Source organism: Mus caroli, unplaced genomic scaffold (genome assembly GCF_978045245.1).
Source record: "Mus caroli unplaced genomic scaffold, Mus_caroli_1 scaffold_16, whole genome shotgun sequence".
In the NCBI taxonomy this organism is placed as follows: Eukaryota; Metazoa; Chordata; class Mammalia; order Rodentia; family Muridae; genus Mus; species Mus caroli.
Window position 1 is genome coordinate 94,260,494 of NW_028227271.1, and position 22,613 is coordinate 94,283,106.

At 40.5% G+C, this 22,613-nt stretch overlaps 1 protein-coding gene across 5 annotated transcripts in view; it reads right to left on the reverse strand.

The window, feature by feature from the left end:
* Positions 1 to 22,613, reverse strand: part of Prlr (prolactin receptor) — a 179,499-nt gene that overhangs the window by 37,390 nt on the left and 119,496 nt on the right. For all 5 annotated transcript variants that reach the window (XM_021182971.3, XM_021182969.2, XM_021182970.3 and 2 more), the window contains exon 2: positions 20,351 to 20,410. The gene's annotated coding sequence lies outside the window, so the exon portion shown is untranslated. The remainder of the gene's footprint in view (positions 1 to 20,350; positions 20,411 to 22,613) is intronic.

The window sequence follows — 22,613 nt, forward strand, 5'->3', positions numbered from 1 at the left end:
GCAATTTATTAATATTATTAATTTTACTCTTTGGAACAGTTTTCAAAGCTTCTCAAGTTCCTGCTTTTTAAAGAAAGATTTTAAAGACTTTTTTTATTAAAAAAAAAAAAACAACAAAACTCATTAGTCTTATTAGACTTCAGACAGTGCTCCAAAAAAACCAATAGATTTTGATGAACTACACGTAAATTTCCAGAAGCACGTGGTTTTCGTTTCCTTTTAAATCAAGGGAAGACTATCTAGGAGGCAGAGTTCTCCACCATAGACTCATCAAGCATTGTGAGGAGATGTTTGATGAGCCCCCCGAGGAGCAGAATCCATCATCCTCCTGATCAGGGGATGTGCTCTATCTGCCAAACGCATACCACTCAACGGACAACTTTTTGAAGGTGTATAACACCTGCCACTACTGCTTGTGGAATCACTCAAAAAAATAGACATTTTAATGACACTGGAAGCTTGGGGTACGTAGGTACCAACAAGCGGTGCCCTTCTATTGAATGTTCTGGTTGAGAACTGAATCCAATCCATTAATGGGCTCAGCAAAGTTCTGGAGACATTTTGCTTGCTTTGCCTAGATCCCTTGAAAATACACATCTAGGTAGCACAGTCTCAATCTGACCCACTTCTTTTAATCTCTCAGGGCCATCCTCTTTAAACCAAGTGGTCAGCAGCATCTGATAGGCTTTAAATAATCAACTTGTTCTAACAGGCACTGGTGTGAGTTCTTCCATCACTTGAATTTCATTTTGTCTTTTTCATGGCCCCATAAAGAGACATTGGTTTAACAGGTACAGAGACTGAGTGTAGAGAGATTTAGTAGACTGTTATCCACACGCTGACATGAGAGGAGAGGAGAGGAGAGGAGAGGAGAGGAGAGGAGAGGAGAGGAGAGGAGAGGAGAGGAGAGGAGAGGAGAGGAGAGGAGAGAGAGAGAGAGAGAGAGAGAGAGAGAGAGAGAGAGAAATCTGGCAAGTCCCAGAGCATCTGAGAAATCAAGAGTTGTGTGACACCTGTGACAGACAGTGAAACTGTCCCCTTCATAGAGTGATACATAAGGCAAGAGCAATTGACCCATGGAGAGAAAAATACCTGGTTACATGGGTAAACAGGAGCCAGAGAGCTAGGGTAGACAGAGGTCATCCAAGTTATGGCTCTACTCGTTCTTAAGGGTGTCCAATGCTATTGATCTTATTTGTGTATAACCTGGGAAGTGTTCTTCATCTTAAACATCCTTTAAACTCAGCCTGGCTTGGGAGTCGGATTCTGCTTCCTGGCTGAAGGTGTTCTAAACTATCCCTGTATTAAAACTTCCCTCCTCCTTTGGGCATCACATAAAACAACATCTGAGATCACCATGCTATAAATCAAGCTTCGTGGGTGAAATTGGGAAACCTCTGCCAGACAGGTCTCTGACTGTTTTGCAAATGATATACTCAGATCGGAATCCAGGTAGGCAGAAGCCAGAGTGGATTTAGTTATTTGTTTGTATTTCCTCTAGGATCAAAAAATCTTCTCATTAAGGTTTTAAAAATGCTATCAGAAACCACTTGGTGTTCTCATTAGATAACTTTTTTCTCCTTATTCTGGAATCTGGTCACACCCATGCACTTCCCAATGTCCTAAGCTGCCCGTGTCAAGGAATTAGACACATTCCCAATGCCTCAAGCTGCCCGTGTCGAGGAATTAGACACATTCCCAATGTGTTTTTTGACAGTGACTTCCCAACTCAATCTTCACCTTATCCTCTGGCAAGGTAACCATGATGTGGTAAGAAAACTTTCAGAGGGAAACAAAATGGCCACTCATTTTGGCTATGCTTAATGTTAACCCTGGTTGCACAGTACATAGTTCTTTTGTCCTAGCATTGAGCACACCCCCTCCTGACCCACAGACAAGATTTTATGGTAATCAGACACAAGACTAAGGGTAGTTTTTTGTTTTTTGTTTTTTGTTTTTTGTTTTTTGTTTTTTGTTTTTTGTTTTTTGTTTTGTTTTTTTTTAATCTTTCTGAATCCATTCTTCAGTGCAAGCAGATCCAGGTTGAAGGGAGCATGGCCCTCCTTATTGACTGCTTCAGTTGGGGTTGGAATACCGATGAGAGCCCACAACTTTGCATGATGGTATAGTGCAACTGCTTCAAATATCTGGAGTCCAGTTAGCAAAACCTGAGCCTTGCATACTCAGCTTAAGCTCATCTTCGGGTGCACACATCCCCATCTCTCTAAGTATGACTGTGGTTGACAAGTGAAAAGTCTGTCTCTGAGCAGGTTTACAGTTCCTAACTTTCATCTGCTTTGTCCATGACCATCTGATTTGTCTTCCTCACCTCTGGATTCTCAGACTCTCTCATCACCATGCCACTTTGCATTACCTTATTCAGACTCTTCCCATGCCCCATCCTTCTGTAGCACAAATGCCAAGAAAATTCCTAACCATTTTCCCCTAGGTATGCCTTGTGCATCAACAGTGGTCCTACTTAGACCCACTCCTTCCAGAAGCCCCTCTTTATTACTGTCTTCCATTAAATCAACCCTCTTCCATTGAGGTCAACAGCTGAGTTTGCAATCTATAGTCTGGAGGCTCATTCTTTTGGGAACCTAGAATGACTCCTCCCTAGTTGGAAAACTAGGCAGGGTCCAATGGCCTACATTATTCCCTCCCATCCACATTGTGGAAAGCATCCCAAAGAAGAGGAGGCAGTATTACCTTCAAGAGGTAAATAGGACAGATCTGAACTCTCACCAGATCACTGCCTGATGTTAGCCTTTCTGATGTAGTCCTTTCTGCTTATACTTCTCTGCATGCTTTGGCCCACCCACCACTGGATTATCAATTATAAAAGTCTGAAGGAAGGCTTAACTCTTCCATGATGTGGGATTTGTTTCCATCCTTTGGTGTTAGGAGATCCTTTCAGTTTTCTTCTCCATGCTGCTTTTTGTTTTTTCTTTTGTCACTGGGGTCTCTCTATTTGACTCAGTCTCCTTAACCCTAGAATTGTTCCCAGTAAGCTAGGCAGAAAGTCTAAGGATCTTTTTAGCTTTTAATAAACCTTGTCTTTGATGGACAAAGACAATTTAAGACTTACTTGAAGAAGAATAAATCTTAGGTATTTTGCAATAAGTTATCATCAGGTGAATAGCTCTATGCTTCCATCTAAGTTGCAAAAGATCACAAAGAGTAGCTCAGAAATCCAACCAGTGCCTCCTCCTGATCTCTACCCATGCCCAACAGTACTTCCCAACTTTCTGTAATAGAATCACATCATAAGCATTTAATGAATGTGCGTATCCAGTTTCTGCCATTCTACCTTGTTGTATGATACATTCTGGTTGTTGTATGTAGTTTCACATAATTTATTTTTGTTTTATTTCATTTATATTTTGCTGAATGTGATACTGTAATTTCTACATTAATTCTACTGTTTGGGTTGTTTTTGGTTTTTGAACAACTTTAAAAGCTGTTTGAGAATCTCATATACATATACAATACATTTTGATCAAAGATGCCCCCCTTTCCTCTCCACCAATCTATCACCAATCCTCCCTAACACTATTCCTTTCAATTCATGTGCTTTTTTTAAAAGCCAAACCAAACCAAACCAAACCAAACCAAACCAAACCAAACCAAACCAAACCAAACCAAACCAAACCAAACCAAACTCACTGAAATCACTTAATGCTGCCTGTACATTTAACTTTGTAGGACAATGTGGCAGAGAACAGAGAACTTATCAGGGTAAAAACCAGATTCTTCCTCCACTAGCACTCAAGACTCTCATCATAAGAAAGCCCTGCATGGGGCTGGTGAGATGGCTCAGTGGGTAAGAGCACCCGACTGCTCTTCCGAAGGTCCAGAGTTCAAATCCCAGCAACCACATGGTGGCTCACAACCATCCGTATCAAGATCTGGCACCCTCTTCTGGAGTGTCTGAAGACAGCTACAGTGTACTTACATATAATAAATAAAAAAAAAAAAAAGAAAGCCCTGCACACATAAAGCTCACCAACACTGGTTCTTTACTATAAGCAGTGAGTGTACTGCCAGCCATACATTCTTCCACTAACCCAAATCCATTTCTAACATTTCTGTCTCCCAAATGTAAAAAAAGCCTCCATAGTATGTAAGCTAATTTAAAATAAATTTATCTATTAAGTGTTATGCACTGCTAGGTACATCCTTTGGGTTCCTCTGCTCACTGGATCACCTCAATTGCCCCCAGTACTAAATGGCCAGAGGGTGAAATAACTGGGTAAGAACCTCACATGTGCCCCTTGATTCTCAGGAGTCTGACTTTTCTTTCCAATACAGAATACTAGCATTTAATTTTGAAAACAAAAGACATAATCTTCCCAGGGGGAATAGAAGAACAGAAGGGATTAGCTGTTTCACACCATGCTGAAGATTAAGATTGTTGTACATTGGCTTTCAGAGCAATAACTCCAGCTAGGAATAAGGGATCTGCATTTGTTTTATTAAAATGAATCTAGCACAAAGATGCTTACACCACAGGGTGGTAATTTATCCTCAATTAAATTTTCCAGAAGATCTGTCTCCCTGTGCACCATCCTAAGTTGGCTGCCATTTGGATAACTGCTCAGTGGTTTAGCTAGATCATCATGGTTGTGTGAAAGCTACTAGCAATAGCTATGGAGATACTTTAAAACATTCACTTCTGAGTTTGCATACCCCAATCTCTTCTTGTTTCAAAAACCCAAGAGGTTCCTGAGAGGAAGCTGTGCCGTGTACATCCATGTGCTGTGTATGCAGACAGCTGCATTCTGTAAGATGTAGAGTTAACTAGCAGAGACAGTGAGGTCCAAATGGGAGCTGGCACAGGTTGGTCCAACATCAGGGTAGTGTCCCAGGGAGTTTTATCTTCAAAGCTAGATGTAGCAAATTACAGTTCAGTGTATTCACTTCTGCACTAGGGTTATTTTAACATGTAGATGCTTACCCAAAGGTGGAGGCATCACACCCATCTCCCATTACACTAACTCACTCAACTTAGAGTCCCTGCTGCCTCTTTTTACTGCAGAGCTTTGTTTTTAATCAGCTTTTTTGGCTTAAAGGAAAGAATAGGAACTGGGTAAATGTTAATTCTCCCTGCCCAGGGCAGAGTTTGGACAGATGTTAGAAAATCCATGTTGGCCTGAGGTCCAGAGGAACCAGTTACTCATGAGATCATCCATCAATAAATAACAGTGCAAAGGCAACATGTTTTGGATAGAATGTTTCACAGCTAGCTCCACAAGCTGCAGTGGTTTTCAAGCCACGATTCACACTCCCAGTGTGGGAGAGTTCTATACTGTGTCCCCTGAGCTTCTGAAGATGGTTGGGCACTCCACATCTACAGCTTCTTCATCTGTAACTTCATCAACTCCAGACTGAAAGCATTTGGAAAGCATTTGCATTGTAACTGAATATGACTTGTTGTCATTCTCTAAATAGGGTAGTATGATAACTGAATGTATCATTTATCTTATATTAAGCATCATAAATAATCTGGGAATGATTTAAAGTGTACAGGAAGATGTGTATAGGTTATGTATCCATACTATACAAGAGTGGGGTTGAGTCTGAACTCAACCCTACCTTCCTCCTTTTCTATCTCTTCCTCTTCTTTCTTCTGCTGCTCCTCTCTCTCCCTATACCTCTTCCCCTACCTCCCCCTTCTTCTTTTTCTCTTCCTCTTCCCCCTGGTAGTAAGTTTTTAACCTAGGGCTTCACATATGCTAAGAAAGCCCTTTATTACTAGGTATAACTCCACTCCACTTTCCAACTATATTTTAGATAGTCCTGCCAAGTTGACTATGTTGATCTCGAACTTACCCTGTGTCCAAGGCAAGCTTTGAACTTGTTATCTTTGTGCTTTATATGGCTTCCTCAGTATCTTTATTAATTAAAGGCCACTAGGACCCTATCTCCCTAGATACTGACAGATGATGTATACTAACTTGTTTTGAATTGTGTTCATTTAGGTGCATCATCATCAACAACAACAACAACAACAACAACATTCTCTAGATTATTAGAAGAGATACCCAGGGTTGATGACCACTGATAGGTATGGTGTTTAATACATATAAACCTCTATTACAAGATCCCACTGGCAGAAGAGGAAACTGAGGCTGAGAGAAGTTTCTGATTGAGGGCCATTACATGGAGCAGCCAGCACCACAGGAACACCGTATCTAGTCTTTGGAATAAGATTCAACATTGAAGCAAAATGCTCAACCTTTTATTGCACTGTAGGCTGCAGAGTGTAAAGCACTCTCACATTATTATATTTTATTTTTACAACATACCTTTCTAGAGTCAGAGCAGCAATTATTGTCATTCTTATTACTATGACCATCCTACCATTGTCATGTCCGAGACAGGATCCTGATATTCAAAAGGCTAAGGGGTGTGCAGATCAAAGGGCTGATCTCCCAAACCTTCCCGGATTCTCACAGCCATGGTGACAACATGTGAGAGACTTGGATTGGACACACTGCATATCAGGTACTGCTTTGTAAATTTGGTTAACTCATATGACAATTGTGAAGTATAGGGATGGTTATGATTCTCATCTCACAGGTAAGGGTGCTGCAGCTCAGACATGTTCTATGAACTGCCCAAGATCACATAGCTAGTGGGTACAGAAGATCTTAGGAGTTGAGCACCAGAACTTGTATATTTATCGCATGCTTTCCACTTTATATATCTACAGAGGACCACTGATCCTACCTTTAAGGAGCCCCATCTTAGACATACAAGATGTACCTGGTATGAGAGCAGGGGACAGGCAAGATGACCTTGGTACCACAGATTGTGACTTCTCCAAGGCTGTCTTCCCTTGTCTTGATAAGGGTCTCTATGTTCAAACCAACTTCCCAAAGGTGGCTCTAATGCTGGGTACTGTGTGAGGCCAATGGTAGTTCTTCTTTTATAGTAGTAGACATTCCCTGGGCCTTGTCTTTAGAGACTGTTCTGTATACACTATCTCCTAATGTCATATATCTCTGATGTAGGGCCCAGGAAGGGGCATTTGAAAAATGTAATTCTGTGACTGACATTGGAGCTGAATTTAGAGAGCTCCATTTAGAGATAAACAGAGAAAAGAAGAAAGAGAGGCTGGCTTTCTCTGAGAAATGCCACATTTGAGACTTCGATGAATGAAGGTCAGGTGGTGGTGGGACAGGCTGAGTGGATTATTGTCCCCAAATATTTTCTTATTCCCAGTCATGGGGAAGCATCTATCATTATAAGGTACACTGAGTCATTATGTTGGAAAGGGAACACACTACAATCCAGTTACTTTAGACTCATCCATTTGAAAGGTGGTGGTGACCGGGTGATACTTTGGCTGCATCCATCCATCCAGAAACAGTCACAGGATGTGGCTGAGGTTTTCTTTTCTACGTTATGGAGCTATTTAGTATCAGATAATACATCCTCAATTGGGTGGCAAAACAAGAAGGCAAAAAGTTCTCCAGAGCCCAGAGGAGCCCAGATAATCTCAGCAGCACCAGAGTCAGCCTGCTGCCTCTTATAAAGAGAGTTAAAAAAAAAAAAAAGAACATTTCAAGTCACAGAAATCTCACTGCAGTTTGTTTCTATGGCAAGCTGTCACTACCAAGAGGCCACTGTAGTAGGAGGAGACATATGTTTTGCCAGATTGTTAGAAGAAAATTCTATTTTACAGAGGTGTATGTGTATGTGTGCATGCGGTTTAATTAAACATAAAAGAACCTTAGATTCCTTTTAAAACATTTGCACACACAAATTACTGTTGGTAACAAGCGTATCTATTTTTGTGTGTTTCTTAATTTCTTGAAACAAGCTTGGAAGTAAATGGAAAATGGAAAACGAAAATAAAAAAGATTAATTATCGGTTTACTGATTCCCTGGCTGCCTGTTTGAGATTTTTGGAGTTTTTTAATCCAAAAACTCCAAAATGCACTGAAAGGAAACCAAAGACTTGAGAAAATCTGGTCCAGTTTCATCTCTAAGCCTGAGGAGTGTGAGGGAGGTCCAGTTCTCCCTTTTCACAGCGACTCTGTGGCCTTGAGTAACCCGTGGCCTCCTTTGAGCATCAATGGGAAAATAGCCAGGTGTCTGATGGGAATATCTTTAGAGCACTGGGGATGAGCTGTACCCACATCTGAGAAAACTAGTAAGTCCAACAAGAAATTCTTCCCAAGAATATGTCAAAATTATCTCTTCTTTCTAAGCCGTACCTTTCTTTACCACTTCAGTGAGGATATTGAGAGTCCCTCACAAGAGAAGGAAAAGGATCCAAAACTTGTCACAGTTTGGGTCTATTCTTCCTTTCTCTCTACAGCTAATGTTCTTCTAATTGCTCCTTTTATGGTTACATGGGGTCAGATGATTGAGCTGTGGCATTGGAGAATGGGGAGAAAGGCTACATTTTTTTTTTTTTTTTTTTTTTTTGGTTTAGCCTTGACCTTTAAAGCTTTTTCCATATATACACTCTGCACCTCCCCCATCCTTGTCTGCACATTCCTTTCTCTCTCCTGGCCTGTAGTATTTTGTGGACCCAAGAGATCACTGAACAGAAGGGAAGCTCTAGAATTCCACTCAGAACCTACTGAACTTTTTAGGGCTGAGAAGTACCGATCTAGTTAGAGAGCTTTGTAGCTAGAGACTGAGTATTGACAATGCTTGGTTTTACTTAGCCTGACTAATCTATGAGTAATCTGGAGATGGCTGGCTATTCCTGCCTTCTTTGGGTGGTAACTACAGTATTCAATCAAGTAGTACCTCTGAGTAAGTAAAACCTTTGATGTCTGGTTTGCTGATTCGGTGTCACCGTGAACACTATTATCAAAGTCATTTTGTTCAGCTTCTATGCCATTCGCGTTGTCACTTTGCACACATTCACGGATGCAGTAACACTTGCTGAATGACTGGTTGCTTTACCATTTTCTCCCTTCTTTGTAGTGCCAGGGTTTGAACCTAGAGCGTCAGGATTTTGAGGTGAGCAATCTACCACTAAGTTACAAACTCAGACTGACTCACTTATAGAAAACCATAAAGAATATAATATTTTCACCCCTTCTCACAGTCTCAGATCCACAGGGGTAAGGAGAGGAGCAATAACATTGTACCCTTGAATCAGGAAATTCTTTCTTCCTATTAAGATGCACTTCAAGTGACTGAGGTCTTGTGCATTCCTCCAATACCATTTCATGTGCATTAAACTGAACTCAGCAACAGATGTACTAAAACATACAATGAGATTTGGCTCCAGGGCATCTGGCTAATAGCCAAAATACATAAGAAATATAGTTATTAAAAATTGAAGGAATGTGTGGAATTTCAGCAGCAAACAAAACTTCGAGTGTACAATCTTCAAATGAAATAAAATGATTTAAAAAAATGTGTATTTTTCAATGAAAACACATCACAGGGTAGCTATGTATCTAGCTGTGTAAAGCATGTTCTCAGTTAAAAAATATTTTAATGAATTGGATACAAATGTAAATATTATTTACTTCTATGGCTTCTTACTCAGAACACTGATATCATTTGTGAACATATTAGTTATAGTAAGTGGCATGGTCACAGGATGCTGTATATAGAGAAAATACAGACCAAAGATGTTATGCTTAAATCAGATACCTAGGACATGAGGATCCTCAGTGCCTAGCTATTTTCTTGTTAGCTGTCTTTTTTCTTCTCCTGACCTTTCTATCCTTCATTGTTTTTGCTCCCTAAAATTTTTAATTTAATAGTTAATAGATGTTTTTGCTACTAACTCTCTTCTAGTAGCCCTAAACAGATCCATTCCAATCCATTGCTGCTTTTGATCTGTAAAGTTGGAAAACTAACATGAAAATAAAAATTTAGAAAGTTGAAGTCATTTAAATGATGACAAGAAGTTATGAGGGAGGACCAAAGGAATTTTCCACCTGTCTTATAGATAAATGGCTTTCATTACATGTACTTTATCCAAATGTCTATTTGGTTTGCTTCCTGGATCTCATTTGTGTTCCAGAGAGTTGAGCTGCTTAGCTGAGCTTTAAGTAGTGGTATAAGGTAAAAGCAAGAAAACAGGTCCCCTGTCCAAGAGTTGTTGGCCAAGGAAAACTGGATTTGATTTTTGTTTATTTTTTTATTTTTTATTGAGAGAGAGAGAGAGAGAGAGAGATGGATAGGTAGATAAATAGATAGATAGATAGATAGATAGATAGATAGATAGATAGATAGGTAGATAGATAGATTGGTTGGGAGGATATGGGAGAGGGAATGTGATCAAAATATATTATATGAAAAATTCAAAGAGTAAATAAAAACATGTCAAAAGAAACTATCAATTAGAAAAAAAACAGAGCATGCTTAATGTCTTAAAATTCAAGTGTGGCTCTAAGTTATAGAAGGAATACTTTTCTGTATCTCTGTATTTCTTAGGTCCTCCATTACACTGATGTTTATCAAGCAAATCGGGGGCCCGCTTTCCATTTGACTAGTAGTTTTCCCAGGTCAATGAAGTAGAACAGGCCTAGGTAAACATCTACACACTTTTCTACCATAACAATGACCAGGCAAACCCCAGAAAATCATTCTTATTCTTTGCTTTATAAGAATGAAACGACTGCCTGTTTCCATAACATCTAACCAGTACCATGCCTACTCTCTGAAAGTATGAAAGGGATAATAGTTTGAGATGTCAATACTCAAAGGTTAGTTCAATTTTCCTGTTTTCTACAAATACTCTACTTGGGAATTACCCATAAAGATTTCAATCCATCACCTGGCAGGCACCAGTGTAGTCCAATGGCTGTCAGCTTAGTTTTAGAAACAGAAATTGATTTTAATATTATCAAACCAATGTGATTTGAGAGAAAAATTGGTCGCTTTGATGATAGTTTTAGTTCTATCAATGGTCAATTTATTTGAAACTATAATAGCCTGAGATGCTTTTCTTAGGTGTCCTTAAGTGGCAGGGCTCACACATACCTGGGTGTTTGGGAAAAACCTCTGAATGCCCTTTATGGTTTAAAAGATGACATTATAACCCCCACTTGTTCTTTAAAACTGTAGGCTCATGTGCCAAGCACATGGAAACCTGGGTATCCATCAGATTAAAATGGGAAGAGAAGCAGGTCATGGTCACTTTATACCCTGCACAGTTCAAGGGAAGGGTTTCCAGCTTCAGCACCACTGTTCTGAGTCCATGGTAGAGCTTACACCTGAACAGAACGAAGGGTGACACTGAAGTGTCACAGCTTCCAGCAGGTGGCCTTCGTTCCCACCAACCACGCATCTGGAGACTACACTCAGCCCCTTGTCACTCCAAGCATTAAAAAGAGCAATGATTTTGTAGTTTGACAAGGCTGAAGGGTTTTCTGGCCGCCTCACGTTAGATACTTGGCAAAATTCCTTGTCTTGCTCTTCCAACAGTGGCAATATTTGCCCCCCTTATTTTCCCCCACACCTCCCTAAAATCCCTGCCTCCTACTATGGTTCCAAACAGTTATATAGTCAGCCCCTGCTTTTGTATTTAATTCACCACAAAGCTCTATTGATTTCTAGAGCAGTGGTAGATGATACATAACATTGCGATCTTACTAATCCTACCATATAGACTGTTAAAATAAGTCTTTGCCCACAGTGATGTCTCTCTTTCCATCCAGAACTCTGGCTACTAGAAAATATGAGTATTTTTAGAAGCAGCAAAGATAGGTTCGTGGTCATCCAATGGAAAGACCAGATACCTCCTCATTCTCTGTCCCATCTCCCATCCGGCAGACACTTTAGGTCTCACAAAGCTTTTCTACAGGGTAGTCTTGATAATGACTTTGACTTATCTTTATGCAATTCCCCACTCTTGTAGCTCTTCAGGCTAGACTAGAAGCTCATTGATTAATTGCTTGTGTATGTGTGTGTTAATCCTCAAATTTAAAACAAAGCTCTATACTCTATGGGTACTCGGTAAATGGTTCTGAGGAAATAACCTGTATTGAGTGTCTGAGTGTCTGCCGAATGTAGAGAGGTAAGTTAGCAAGGATTTGGGACTTTAAAAAGGCTATTAACATCACAATATTTCACCAAAGAAGCTGACATCTTCTACTTGGGTCATTTAAAAATAGATAGTATGACAATGTTTATTTTAATGGCATTTTTAGTTTTCAAAATATTTTCATATAAAATATTTTATTTTACTCTTTTTTGTTTTTTTTTTACAACCCTGAAGGTTTCAGAATGGTATTACTGAGTGTATAAATACATTTGGATTTGTGGTTTGAGTGTACATTGGTTTAACTTTTCTCATATGTTAAGTCTCAAGAATACGGATGCACATTGAATCAGAAAATACACTTCAGAACTTTATCCCGAGTGAACCTAGGTGCACAAAACATTTGAATAAAGAGAGTCCACCTCTCTAGTGTTATTAATAAAACCAAATTATTAGAAAACAATCTAAACATCAGATCCTAAAGGACTGCTTAACCAGATCATAGCATAGACAACAGTGGAATATTATTTAAGCCTTGACATAATGTGTTTAAAATTTCAATGATTTCCAGAGGTGAAGTGCAGGAATAATTAGATACAGGAAGTAGACATGCCTGATCCTAATTCTCACAAATGTCCTTGCACGGGTGCACAGACAGTGGATATGAAACAGATTCATGCCAACACACAAACGGTGACTCCCCCTAGGAGGGATGATTACTCTAAAGTGGGTAATGACTACTTATCGAATGTAATGAAATAAAAAGTGACTGCTATTGCAACTGAGGAGGCAGATTTGAACACCATTATTAATGCAACAAAACCAGCTCGCTGACATTCAGTGGTGTGAACAGAGGCTACCATAGAGTATTGGACCTCTGTGTCTCTGGCACTGTGTAAAGCAGTGGCTGAGAACCAACCTCCACATACCATTTTTGTAGCTGAACATGTACCTATCTCTCAAGCTAGAGTGAAGGATTTCAACAGCTCTCATGCCCACTGGCTGCTCAGTTGTTTTCGAAACTTCCTCCTACTTTCCCTAATTGCATTACTGTGTCTAAGTGCATTTAAAACATCCAGGAACCCATTATTTGCCATTCAGCTTCTGACAAGTAGGTGAATGGCAGTTTTGCAGAAAATATCTTCTTCAGGGGCCCCGAGAAGGGCCAGGCCATCTTATTCAGAAGAAACTTCAGCAGGGCTCTTGGTCTGAGATTCTCTGTGTAAACTTTCCTCTGGCTTGCCAGACTTGTAATACAAAGCACTAGGAGCTGGAAGTCTAAAGGATAGTAGTAATGGGAGCTTCACAGACTGGGCCAGGAACACAGAAAGTCTACACATCTCTCCCACCTCATAATGCTCAGAACCAGTCCCAAAGTCAACCCTCCTCTCTGTGCTCCCCTTAGGAGCACATCCTGTCTCTACTTTTCTGAGTCACCCTTTATCACTCACGAACAAGATGTTCTTTCAGACTTACTTTTGCATTCAAACATCTGGGCTACCAAGATAATTACTTGCTTTCCCCTTCTCCCTTTTCCATCTTGTTCTTCTTTGAAGTAACCTTCTTAGCAGAAAAGGTACCAACCAGCCAGAGAGGTAACAACCAGACCCAAGGCTAGTTCAGGGAATAGAGTGAATACTTTCATTGTAGACTCGTTGGGTGGGAACAGAAAGGAGTGAATAGATAAAGATCCAGCTGTGAGAGTAGTGGGGCAGGTTAGAAAACAGGCAGATTGACCCATATTAGTGATTTAAATGTTCAACTATTCATCCATCCACACACCCATCAATCCACCCATCCAGTCATCCATCCACCCATCCAGTCATCCATCCATCCATCCATCCATCCATCCATCCATCCATCCATCTACCCATCTACTCACCAACTCATCCACCCATCCACCCACCCACCCACTCACCCACTCATTCATCCACCCATCTTTTCATCTAGCTATGTATAGTTAGATTTAAGAACAGGACATAAAATAAATCTTGTCAGAAAGAATTCCTTTAGTATACACATACCATCTCTCAAAGAGACTCCAGTAAGGCACATAAATGACAAGTGTAAGAAAAAAAATGCTCTGTAGTTGTCATGACTATTGTCATAAATGATCTGACCTGGTTGAGGAGATGAGGGTGCTTCCCTGTGGAGGGTGCCTCTCAGATGAGAACAAACTTCCTTGTCTTGTCTTTGACACAGTCCTATCCACCCAATGAGCCTGGCAGATACTGTAGGTTTCTTCTCCAACAACTACTTCTCCCTTTGTTTTTAAGCAGAGTCCAGTCAGGCATCAGGCATCCAGCCCCAGGGGATGAGGAAGTAGCAGGCTATGCTAATCAGGACCATTGTAATCTTTTTTTTTTTTTTTTTTTTTTTGTCCAGATTGCAGCCTTAGGAATGGCCATCCCACTAAATTCTAGTGATGAAGGCATAGCAGAAAATTTCCTCTCTGCTGAAAGAGGGAGAGGAGCCCCCCTTCTACCCCTCATCCTGACTCTGGTTCCTTGAAGTTATCATGACCTGCTAAATCAAACCTAAAACTGATTTTCCCAGAATTTCTTAGGAAAGTGCTACATGCCCAGTGTTTAATCCACCTTTAGCCAGGCATGCTATGGCTTGCTGCTCCAAGTATCCTCTCTGGGGTCATGCCACAAAAAAGATGCAGAAGAAGCTTAGAGTCTGGACTTACTCAGCTCTGGGAGGAAGTAGAATCTCCAGAGCATGGCCCATTTGCCTTGGGCAGATAGCAAAACTTGACATAGCTAGCTCAATAGTCTAACTGTAACTTGTAATGGCTTAGATGAAGAGAAAGGTTGATGACGACTGAGAAACACTGGGGTTCTGCTATAATGGAAGGCAAGGGTGCATTGCTAGGTATGAAGAGCCACACTTAAGTCTTGAGTGTGTCAAGAACAGATGAAATTCTGAGTGAATATGTATTGTTTGACATGTTTACAGCCATGTCAAAGACTAACTCCTCAGACCCATGGGAATGGCAAAGATTGCATGCCTAGTTGGAGCCTTAGAGGGATGGTAAAGCTTTCCTCTGGTTCAAATGCAAATGTTGAAAGTGTGTCCAAGCAGTCCAACTGACCAGTGTGGGCAAAAACTAGCAACACAATTTCTCCTCCTGGAAGTTTTTGCCCTGAGATTGCATAGCTAGTAAGACTTCCTACTGAGATCAGGCACATTCTCCCTCCTGTGCTCTACAGAGTCAACATGCTGAGGTTCCAGGTTGCTCTGGAGTTGGTGCCTGTCTTAGTCAGGGTTTCTATTCCTGCACAAACATCATGACCAAGAAGCAAGTTGGGGAGGAAAGGATTTTTTCGGCTTATACTTCCATACTGCTGTTTATCACCAAGGAAGTCAGGACTGGAACTCAAGCAGGAGAGAAAGCAGGAGCTGATGCAGAGGCCATGGAGGGATGATCTTTACTGGCTTGCTCAGCCTGCTCTCTTATAGAACCAAGACTACCCAAGACTAACAAGCCCAGAGATGGTCCCACCCACAAGGGGCCTTTCCCCCTTGATCACTAATTGAGAAAATGCCTTACAGTTGTATCTCATGGAGGCATTTCCTCTACTGAAGCTCCTTTCTCTGTGATAACTCCAGCTGTGTTAAGTTGACACAAAAGCAGCCAGTACAGTGCCATTCTTTTAGTGTGCATAGCCTGGTTAACTTGGCTTTTCTGTATGTGTATCTGCCCTTTATTCGTTCACTCTTTGCTCTTTGTCAAGTTTCCAAGCCAAACAATGCTGGATGTGTCAGCTAGTTGGGAAACATTTAAAATGAGCATTTTATTTTTTGTTGCCATCTTCAATATTATTTTATCTAAACAGCTTTAGATCTTATTTCCTCTTCACTTTTTTAGTCAGTGGTGGATTTTGTGTTTAGAGTTTATCAGACATAAAGGCTATATCTACTCTACATATCTTTGTATGCTAAAGGAAAAATATCAAATCCAATCTTTCATGTAGCCAAGAATGCAAATGACTATTAGACATCATGAATGATGAGTTCATTCAAGTGTGAGAATATATCATATTTGGTTACAGGCTATTGAAAGTCATATGAATGGAAACATTCTAACTCAGTTTTCTAGAGAAATAAAATCTGCCATGGTTAAGAGTATCTCAAGGCAGACAGAGTATTTTGGGAGGTAGCATTTTCCACCTGACTTTTGCCAGGAAGATAGACGGTAGACCTAGTGTGCACACTGAGACAAACACTGATTTTTTTCTGCAATTAGTAGGTATGTTTTTGCTTGAAAGAAGGGGTCTTCTGAGAAGGGCAGCAACAGAATTAGTAACAATTGCTTCTGTCCCCTCTTACAGCAGCTTGAGTAGATGAGGCACCATCAGTGAGCTTGCTGGGGACTCTGTGCAGGATGGAGTGACAAGCTGAGTTTGCAGCATTATCTATGAGGAGGTCATAGCCTTGGAGATGACAGACTTAGGGACCTGAACAGGTGCTAAGTGACTTGTATCTCCAGAGAGAGGAGTTGTGAACTGCAGACAGGTTAGGTGGGTGTTTTCTATTGTTGGTTCTGAAATTCACCAACCTTGCTAACTATGGCTTGTCTCATTCTCTTTCTGCGCCTTCACTCTTTTGTATGTAAAGTACAGAGGGCCACATCTGCTCTTCTTCCCTCGGTGATTCTGTGAGGAGAGACTAAGATGAGTGACTTTGTGGAAGTAATCTATTTGTTGACAATGTGCTAGGTAAGGATAAACCACTGCTGACAGCAGGCCAGGACCCCTCTACCCGCTCCATTACAGGGACAATAATTGGACTTGTTATAGAGTCAAAAGTCCCCAGAGAGATGGTACCTTGGCCTTGTATTGTTTTCTTTGGTTTGAATAATCCTAGCTCTAAATAGGCTTTTGTATATGGCCACCAGAGTGTTGCTTTCTCCCTTGACTGGGAGTTCATTGGCTCCAATGTGTGAGCACTGCTTAGGATCTTCTTGCCTCTGGATTCAGAAGAAAAGTCTCTTGTTTCACAATGAGTTCATAGACTCCAAAGACTAGACAGGGGAGAAAATGGGTCTCAAAGACCATCTCAAAGATGGTTACTTCTTTGTTTCCTAGTGTTTTGTGATAGAGTAGTTGTACATTTGTTCATGGTTGGGTATCAGTGACATAATTGTTGACCTAGTTGAAGTACATTGACTGGTCCTTTCACTTTCTTTTTAGAATCCTGTTCTGTCATCTCTCTCCCTCACTGCTGAGCCTGTCTGTTTGAGCTTTATCACTTTCCCAGAGCTCCTCACTGGGTTGGCCAGCTTTTTCTTATAGAAAATTATGTTGTAATGGAAGTATTCTTTTTTTTAAAAATATTTATTTATTTATTTATTATATATAATTATACTGTAGCTGTCTTCAGACACTCCATAAGAGGGCATCAGATTTCGTTACGGGTGGTTATGAGCCACCATGTGGTTGCTGGGATTTTGAACTTCTTGATGTTCCCTGCCCAATAACATGACCACTAAGCACGTGCAGCTATAGAACATTGGGAGTGGATTCAATATAAGTGAGGAACTGAATCTTTAATATTTAATTTCAACAGGCTCATATTTAAATTGGTATTTGGGGCTAGTGGCATAGTGAATGAGGGTCAGTGCACTCAGCTTCTCTACTACAAAACAAAACAAAACAAAAACAAAAACAAAACTAAGTCTCCCTTGAGTTCCAAATTCAAAGTCTTCCCAGGTGGACAAGAAAGTCCCAACTCATAAGCAAATATTATGCATAATCTAAGGTATTAACCCTCATAGGCAACACTCCAAGTCTTTCTGTTCTGTCTTCTGTTGGACAGTGAACCCAGAGTATCACACATACTAAGCAAGAAATGTATCAGCGAACTACATGCCTGTATGCCAAGATTAGCACACAGATTTTGAATGACACCATGTTTTAGTCAAAGTAGAAGCCCAAGTGGCAAGAATTGGATGGTGGGAGAAACATGTGACGTGTACAAAGATAATGGGTGAAGACCTTTTGATGAGCATCACAAGATGCTTAGTGAATGGCAGCTCCTCCACAGTGCTCTTGGATTATTCTAAGTGTCTTTATATCTCACAGATCTGTCAAGATTTAAAGTCCCAAGTGTATGGACAGGAGCTGCAGAAGACTTGGAATGGGCAGAGCCTGGAGGATGCCAGAGTTCTTGTAAAAGGATGTACAGTGCCAGGTAGGGCGGTACTTTGCTTTGCCATGCTCTGAAGTGATTACAACTAGTGGATCATAATTGAAAAGCTGGAGGCCAGAAAGCAGCTTATAGAGCTCACAATGGACTGTGGTATTTTTTTCCTGGTGTCAGACAGGAGTTAAAGTTCTGCTCTTAATTTGAATCCAAATTTTTCAGGAAACTGTTCTTTCTCTTGTCTTCTTTTATGAACATTTGTTTCTGGATGTTCTTCTCCTGTTGAAGAAGAGCCTGTGTTGCTGTGTGTCTTGACTTGTCTTAACTGCCTTCAAGTTTCTGCCTGTGTTTTCACAGATATCCACTGGCATCAGTATAATCTTTGCATACCTCATCCAGGTTGGGTAAAGGGTGGAGGACATGAGACTAGGGTAGATGCTAGGGAAGAAGGTCAACCAGAGGGATGTAAGGCCCCAAGGGTACTTAGAGATGAGCAAGCAGAGTAGATATCTATGCGTGTGTACTGGGATGTGATATTGGGGCCTCAATCTCCTGTTCCAACCACAGGAACATCTCTCTGTTACCAAAACTTCACCTTCTGTGTACTGTTTGGAGTGGAAAAGATGAATTTTAGTTAAGGATCTATGCCTCGATGCTTAAAAGATTTGAAAAGTCAATCAGAGGTAACTTTTTTTACACAAATTGTTGTTAATAAGTAAGTACACATAAAAGTAAAAAAAAAAAGTAATTTGCAGGCAAATTTCTCTTGTGTTTGCAACATAGTTCAGACTCCAGTTGTCTATGCTTCCTAATTCATGTGGCAAAAGATTACTAAAGAACTTAGCATAATGCTTATGACTCTCAATCTGTCTCTATCCTTCAAGTACCATGTGAACTCAAGGGGTAGAAGCCAAGAAAGTAGGAAGAAATGCATAGAACTCTTGCTGGATTGACCCACCCATCCTTATGTTAATGGATTGTCCAGAGAATGATATTAATGCCACAGAGATTTCTTATACCCAAAGTGTTTATGGCATTCTTTTTGTAGACATTTCCTGTTTCCACTCTGTACACTATGAATTTCAATCCACTTAAATGAAAAAACAGAAGTTCTTGGCAGGGCTTAGGTAACTTAGAGAAGTGGTTTTTGATAGAAGGGATTTTTGTTTCACTTAGGAGACATCAGGCAGTGGCTGAACACATTACTGTCACTACCCAGGGTGGGTGGTTTTGTCCTTCCCAGGACCTTAAGCAACATCTACACACTGCTGGTTGTTGAAGCTGGGTTTGGAGTGGTATTCTATTCCAATGTTGCTGAATATACTACCAGAGAGCAGTCTTTGTGACAAAAAGATCTTTGACTCAGAAGGTCTTGACAATCTTTGAGCATCTTTGATCCATGGGACAGGCCAACTTTCACTGGAGTGAAAGATGGCCCTTAAAGGAGAATCACTGCTTCATCCATTGCAAGGTGGCTCAAAGAAATCTTAGGAACGCTTCACTTAGATGTTTCTTCAGCTAATAACAGTAAATTTTCTATCTTAATGAGTTTTTCACTTTCTCTTGAAGAGCAGGAAGGAAAGGTCTCAAAGACCAAAAGTAATCTGCTATCTTCTTAAGTAGCTTAGATCTTTGACTGTGGTATATGCAGAGGCAATCTGTGTGGGTGATTTCTCCACGACCTATTTGCTGGCAGGTTCTGGCTCCCAGGGCTTCCTTGGTATTAGTAGGTGAGGAAAACTGAGAGCCCACCACATATAAGTATCGTCATATAGGCTGGCACGGATCAGGCCCAAGTAGTGACAATATTAAAGAGGCTGAGAGATGTCTCAGGAAGTGATAGCAGAATTGGTATTGAACTGGTTGAAAAACTAAAAGAAGATGCAATCTTTCTCTTTCTGATTATAAAAGTAACCCAGACATTGTCAAAAAATCCTCCCAAGTACAGACAAGTATAAAGAGGAAATAAAAATCTAATTGCACAGCTAGGGGATTTCAACCATGAAAAGATTTTGAGAAAAACAAGAAAAGGAGACGAGCATCAGGTTTTCTGAAACAGAGATTGAAGATCTCCCCCGCCCCCCTTTTTGAGGATAGTGGACAGCTCCATGTGAGTACTGATGGTTTGAGATGATGTTCTTTGAGAATCAAGATAGCCACGTCCCTGCCCTTGTCTGGATGAGAGGGACAATGGGAGGCAATCATGTGTGCACTCGATAAAACCCTCCTTACCTTCAGGGTTCATGTGCAAAACATCTGCGATGCTCACCTCCACAGAGAAGTGTTCTTTAGCTGAAAGGGAAGATGACTCATTTTAGCTCAAACAGGACAAATCAGGAGAGAGCATTTCTGTGTTGCATAGCATAGATGAGCATCCCTATTTAGAAAAGCTGGACTTACTTGTTTTTGCAACTTCATTATGAAGTCATGTCAATCTTAGAAAAAAAGTTGTAAAAATAAATCCCATGTATTGCCCACAAAGACATGAATTATTAATATGTTATTCATCATCCTATATCTTTTATGTAACAAAAATTACATTTTCCCCAAGTAATCAGAGAGTAAGTCATAGTTACGATGCCTCTTTTTTGTCCCTAATTATTTGAGTTTATTCTCCTAAGAATGGGGCAGTCTTCATATATATATGTGTGTGTGTGTGTGTGTGTGTGTATATATATATATATATATATATATGTATATATATATAAAACCATTGACATATGTATGTAATATATATATATGTATGTATATATATGTGTGTGTGTCATAAAATTAACATTAATTCAGTATCTAATCTATAGTTCATAAACCACTTTCACCAGCTGTCCCAACTGGAATTAAACTATAAGGAATATATTGGAGGCCCTAGGTGGGATTTACTGAGGAATACAGACATGAACTTGTCTGAGTGAAACTCACTTTTATTCCTTCATCAGTGGTTCAAACATGCTTTGGCAGGAGAAGGCTTTTTAGAGTGAGAAGTGGAAGACTCAGTAAAATGTAGAATGAGGGCTTTTGTCTCCTGGGATGTACTCACACCAGGTGTCACAGCCTTAACCTTATCCCATCTAGCATTTCTGACTCTAGGCTTTTGGATGAAATTCCAGACTCTTGTTTCCCATTGGCTGGGGTTTAAGAGATGTAGAGTAGATAAGAGCTGGAGATGCTGATCTCAGATAGAAAGGAACTCTTTCAACATTTGAATGCAAACCAGGTGTCTATATGGTATAAACTGCCTTATAAACCTGGCTTTTAGGGATGGGATGACTGTTTAGAGGATAAAGCACCTGCCATGTGACTGAGAGACTGGATTTCAGATCTCCAGCACTCATGTACACCCCGGGGAACCATGGTGGCCTACCTATGATCCCAGATCACAGCAAACATGGGAGGTGGAGACAGGACCCCTGTAGCAAGCTGGCCACTTAGGCCAGCCAAATCTAGCTAGATTAGGAGGATTTACTTAAACTCTGAGTTCAAATGAATGACCCCATCTTAATACATAAGGTGCAGATACAGGGAGGAAGACATTAGAAATCAATCTTTAGCCTCCATATGCATAAACAAGGGCCATATACACAGACATATATACATATATGCACATGGATCACATACACATGTGAAAAAGAAGCAAAACATCCCCTCCCCTAAAATGTCTTTTATTTATGAACATAAATTCATAGCTATTGTCCAATTTAGTTTCACAATTCCATCTGAGAGCCAGCTGGCTAGTATAACCAGCAAAAAAGGCTTTCAAATAATTTCTTAGCATTCAGATTCCAGAGTCCTAGGAACGATCCCTTGAGGAAGCTAGTGCTGGATGTTCTTGCTAATGCATCTAAGGAGGAGAACGTGACCAGCAGGAGGCCCATGGTGGCCACCAGTGTCTTCATAACTCTGAAACACTCATACACAGTCACTGCATTGTCAACATTGCTGCTCTGACTAGATAGCTGGATTGTGTCTTCAATCAAAGCCCATAATAGGATGAAAGCTAGTTGAATAAAAAAGATGTTCATCCACAAGACGTTTGGAAATGAGGCGTCTGGTGAACTCACAGCTTATGACACAGATGTCTGGGGCAAGCTTCCTAGAAGTAAGTCACCAAATTTTCTCCATAGGGTGCAGTGGCACCAATTTTTCTTTAAAAAAGAAAAAGAATCTCTTAAATATTCTAGAATGTGTTTTATGTTCTGGAAATTATTTGAGCTCTCTTTGATAATGTCCTAACTCTGTTCGGAACAACCCACGCTCCTCCCTGTTCCCATCCACACTCTCTATTCTTGTTGGAAATGAAGAGGTATTAGCTGAGGGTGGAGAAAGTCACAGAGGCAACAAGACACAGGTCAGAGGCTGCACTGAAGTGGACAGTCTGAAATACCACACAGTACTAATGAGAGACTTGGAACACAGAAGCAGCAAGGGAATTGTAGTTTCAGCAGTCCCTAAAGCCTTTACTGAATGCTGGATCTTGGGCTCTCATCATTTGCACCTC